Genomic DNA, 5858 nt, shown 5'->3' with positions numbered 1-5858 from the left:
GGATGTAACAATAGATTATTTGTCAACCTGAGTAAATGAACTCGACAATATATCATCCTCTCTTGTCTCCCCAAAGTGGAAGGAATTCAATATACCTAATTTCCCAGGTGTATATAGTATGTTTTTTTTTACAGTGTTTCTCCTCAATTTCTATTTTAGTCAGAGTTAAAACTGGTTGTCACCTACCTCATATTGGCTAAGCCTCTTCTTATTGATATTCTGTACAAGGGCATGCTGGCTTTTTATTGTCCTAGTAGTGCACAGTGTATCTTTACCAATAGTAATATAATACTACTACAGGGAGAGGGGAGCTGCAAAGGAACAAGTATAGGATAATTCCATTTACAAAAGTAGAAAGTAATAAATTTCCAAAAGTAGAAACACATTCTGACCATAAAGCCTTTTTCAGGTGTCATTCACACATGGTTACATTAAATGGAAGTTCAAAAGGGAGAAAAATGACAAGTCAATCTCGCACAGTTGTACCTAATCACCATCATTACGGAAATTAGCTCTACACATCAAACACAAAATCTCCCTTCACATTTGTCTGAAGCAACCCTCCTCTACCCCACCTTCAGCTTGCACCTATCCCTTGGTTCACTCCTCTCTGAATGGGGTTCTAGCCTCCTTGTCCCGTACCTGGAAGGCTACCCATTAATTAACTTGGTTAAACCAAACCAATCTCACCAAATATTCCAAACATTCACAAAGCATTCAATTCTTGGATGTTGTTGTACCTAGTGAACCATGCTTACTGTACATGTATGATACAATGTACACGACAGAGGGCAAGATGAACATTCACAAATGATAAAAAAAAAGCTTCTGGCTTCCAATAGGCCCATGCAACTAATAGAAAGGATGCTCTATATTTCACATCATTTAATGAATTACCAACATGACATTTGAAATACAGATGCTCTTTCCAAGCATTTGTGCAAGCCAAATTCTACAGATTGGCAGGCTTACACTAAATGTTGAAATAGGAAATCTTTCATAGCCATTTCAAAAAAATCTTCTGGAAGATTTCCGCAGCTGTGGAAATATGTTCCTGGTTAGTTGTGGAAGAAAGATACATAGATGTCCAGGATAGCAAGGAGCACAAGAAGGTTAGGCAACCTAGCATTAATTCTAGGTTTTTTTAGTTGTACACATGCAATGTATGCTATTTAAATAGTATTGTATGCTTATGACGCAATTACATCCGTTGATTCCCTTTTAAGGACTGAACTGTTGTCTTAGCTTTTTTATTAAGTATTTGATACTTCTGCCAAAGGTATTTAAAAAGGCACTCAGTATTAGGTGGACTGGGGTAACACGCCATTTTACAGTACTTTTCATATTAAGATTAAAGGCTTTTGAATGGTTCTCCCAAGAGATAGTGCAACAATTGCAAGCTAATCAAAGCCTTTCAAAAAGCATCACCAAGCTGTAGAGAATAAACCCTGCTGGCTCGGGAAAAGCATTAACATAAAACAGGCTTGAGCCTTAGCTGTGTAGTAGTTATCACTGTTGGAGACCTGAGACTCTCACCAGTCTTGGGAGGTAAGAGCCTCTCTGAACACTGCCTGTGAATATACCTCTATTACCATATCTCATTCATATCCACTTCATTCCTCACATTAAATAGGAGGGAAGAACACCTCTTTTTAAGAAAAAAGAATCACTAGTGTCAAAGATATACTGTATAATACATTTATTGCACATGACATTTTTAATTTCAACTTGTCAGTCAAAGTAAAAAGGGTTTATATTGATGGTGACACAGCAAAGGGTGGTTTGCTGTAATGGGCTCTTTAAAACAAGTTGGTCCAAGAAGAAAGTAGGTTTTTTTTTTCACAATGCAAGGAAAACACACTAAAAACAAAAGCTATACTCTCTGAGCTAATAACTAGGCTTCTTACCAAAGTCTCTCTCTAATCATAGCTAATTGTTTTCTCTCTTGGGACCAAAAATCCTCTCCAGGACTCCCCTGAAAAAACTCACCCACATTTCGTGTTCTCAGGCCTTTTGGTCAGTCACTCTGCTATTGTCTCCATTAGTGCAGCACTTTAGACAAGTGATGCTAGCAGAGGTCAATGGTCCACTTGGGAGCATCGGCATCATGGGTTTAAGAGTCTAGTCAACCATTTATCATCATCCACTTGGTTAGGTTGCTAAGCACATTGTTCTTTCAGACAATGTGAAGAAGCAATTAAAAAAAAGCTACGGTATATTCCAGAATAATTGAAATTTCCATCAAAATAATAAGTTGACGAACTAAAAAAAGGTTATTGCCACACCTGAAAGCACTCATAAAAGAGCAACTAGAATAATTTCAGGTCTTAAATTAATGTCATACATTAAAAGTATTCAGAATCCTGAGAGTTATAGACACAGTCAACTGAAAGGGTTACGTTGTACTAAACAGCAAAACAAGAACCTAAGGAACAAATAGATGTTCCAAGGACATGAATATAGGAAAGGAAACAGAAGGCACTTGTTGATGCAATGAGTAGTGGGCATTTGGAATAAACTGTAGTGTCAAGCCATTTTGTTGAATCAAATTTCCTGAAGCCTGGAGGTTCCTCTTGGAGTCTTAAAAAACAGTTGGATGAGGTCTTTGGATTATTAAAATACAAGCAAAGAAATGAGTACAATGAGAAATTGGCCTCCCCTCATTTCTAACACTGTAGCATATATTTCAACTTGATCTCCTAGGGTGGGAAAAAAATATGTCTTTTTTCATATTTCAACTGTATGACTATAAATTGCTAAAAGTATATTAAGCAGAGCTCCTTAGATGAGGTGAAAACAAAATCAAAAACAGTTGATTTCATTCTCTAGATTAATTTCCAGTCAGTAAGGATTATAACTATTGCCACTGTCAGAATAGTTTAATCTATGCAAAATATATGTTCCTTCTTAAGATTTCACTAAGGAGCCCTCTGCTGGAAATAATTATTTAAAAGCATACTCCTGCATACTCCAGTTCATATTTCCATAAAGTTTATTATTGTATGCAATTAGATACAATTTTAATTACTCCAGATTTCTGTCTTTTTGGAAGCACATAAGTAAAACATGCCACATATTGACATTAAAAGTTTTATCTTACCTCCAGGCATTTAATGGTTTAGATAATGATCCAGATTTTTTACATGTATTTTAATGGCAAGCAGCTGAAAGCATATCATTTTTGACTTAGTGAAAAGTCTTAAATATATATTAAAATTTTACATGCTATTTAAAAAAAGACAAAGAAGAAGAATACAGATTACCTGAGGAGAAAGTAAATATTCCTTATATATATAACATAAATAATAATATTTCATAACAGAAATCTCAAGACATAATATCTATTGCTTTAAACAGAATGAAAGGCCATTTAAGCAACTTAGAATCTGATGTCTTCTGGATTGGTCTAACTGGAAGAATATAACTTTCTTATCCACTAGGGGGTGTATTATCTCTCTAAAAAAAAGTATATTAATGACAGTCCCATGAAGTGGAGGTTAGAACTGGTGACTGATAGACGGGTATAAGTGCCCAGTAAAAGACTTTCTGTTAATGTTCATGTCCCAAAATGCAAAAAATGGAAACCAGTGCAGGGAGTCTAACCTCAAAAGTTGAAACATTTATAATACAATATGTTTTTGTTTGAAACAATCTGGGGTAGCAACACAAATGCCAAAGATGTTATCTAATGAACTCAGTAGAATTTAAATTAAGGGACATTATTGTAAAAATATATGGTGCCTTAGTAAGACCTCATTTAGACAGTTGTGTACAAGTGTGGTTACAAAATGAATATTTCTCTGGAATTAGTTAAAAAAAGGCAACAAAGCTAACGGCCTTAACTATAGGATCTTCAGAAACTCTTCAGAAATATGTTTTAAGTATATATGAAAAAAAAACTTTTTTTTACCCTAAAGAGGTGTGAGAAAGAAAAATAAAAATATGACAGGGAAAAATCACCTTACTTTTTTATATCACCTAAATTTATTCAAGTGGCTTAATTTATCCCCTCTAAATAAGAGAACAAGAACTTAGAGTTAGCAGTTTAGCAAGAATTTGAACCTAGAACTTCAGTGGTACTTTTTTGTTAACATGTTTCTGCCTATGTTGGTATATTCTCCAGATAAGACACAAATCTGCCAGCAGAGGCCTTATTCAAAACCATTATGTCACCAGGGATCAGAACACACTTCTATAAGGTACCCACCTTTGTAGATTTGCTTTCTATAGTACTACAGTATATGGAGAGCTGTTTTCATTTACTGGCAGGTTGGAGCTGAAATGTTTTTGAAGGCAGCCTGATATATTCTTTAAGGTTTGAGAAATAAACTTTTCATTACAAGTGGCTCTCATCATTATCAAGGCTGCAGGGGGACTAGAAAAATGCCATTAAATGCTATCCCACAGCTAGATTAGAACTGTAATTAATGGAGCTGAAGCTAAAGAATGTTAGAATGGCTGAGACAGAGGGAAACAGATTTAGACAAGCCAATGTAAGAGAATAACACCTGAAATCACTGCTACATGACAGATCCCTCAACCTTATTAAAAACTTATTGGACACTTACCTAAGCCCACTATGTGTGTAGTTAAGCCTCTGTAATGACACAACTGTTGTATGGATAGGAATAGTTGTCACTGCTAGGAAGAGTAAAACCTCACCATGCAATAACGTGCCATTCCTGTTTGTACAGCCTCCACCTCAGTTATTTTTTAGTAATTTATCCAGCATGTAAGTATTTCATTTATTTGAAAAAAAATCAAAGTAATGGAAAATTATTAGCAGCTGTTCTAATAATCCTTTTTTAATTTGACTTAAACCTAAGTAGTGCTTCACTTCAAAGTTTCATTAGTAGTCCCCCCTCCTTTTTTTTACAACAAAAGAGCTCACCCTCACATTTGAAAGGTGAAATGAATAAATTAGTTAGGGAGCAGATGTTTCCACATTCTATTTTTTTTTTTACTGTTAAGAGTGTTGACTTGAATAAAAAAGGGAACAGTGAAGACAAAACTTCAAAATACATTGCCTCTGATTAAATACAAAGTTGGGACCCACCCGCCAAACACAAATTCCAAACCCAGTGCGTGATGGCAGCTTTTCACAATGTAGACAGAAGAAGCCTCTGATGAACAAAAGACGGCTATCAAGTGGCAAGTCTGAAAATAGGCAGGGGAGGGCATTGCCATGGTTTCATGTAGGTGAACAGCAAGGTTGAACCAAGTCAAAACCTAAGATGACAAACAAAGAAGACCAGTTTATTAAAAAGCAAAATCGAATGAGGTAAATGTGTCACCTCCTTGGCATGTACAGTATAATGGATGGGGTCGTTTCTTATACTTGTATTATCTGAAAATTTATTTTATTTAATGATACTGGACTGTACAGTTCAACCTTGATAAGAGCTACAGTGTTTTGGATTTAAAGAACATAAAATCCAAACCTTGTGCCCCAGCAAGACAGAAGGATTCTTGCACTCTATAAAGCAGCTACAACAAACTTTTATCATGTGGCTCATGGCAAACTTGTGTACCAGTAAACAATGAATCAGTAGAAGAAGAATCAAATGTGTGAACATGTGCTATTTGCAAACAGAGAACACAAGCAGAGCATATGTTCATTCTCATTCTAATTTTATTTCTAAATAAAAAGACTTTTAAAGCATTTGGATTTAATCATGATATAAACATCAGACTTAGGTAAAATACTTCAAAGTATAAACAGTAAAACATAGATTAGTTATTCCGTACGTTTCTTTTTCCCATCAGAAAACAGGAGTCTGTCAATGTATAATGAACGTTTGTATTTCTTTATTGGGGTTAAACATTGAGCAGGGACTGTTCTGCCCAAAATACAACAG

This window comes from Lepisosteus platostomus, chromosome 10 (genome assembly GCF_059453375.1).
Source record: "Lepisosteus platostomus isolate fLepPlt1 chromosome 10, fLepPlt1.hap1, whole genome shotgun sequence".
Lineage (NCBI taxonomy): Eukaryota > Metazoa > Chordata > Actinopteri > Semionotiformes > Lepisosteidae > Lepisosteus > Lepisosteus platostomus.
This window is presented reverse-complemented; position numbering follows the sequence as displayed.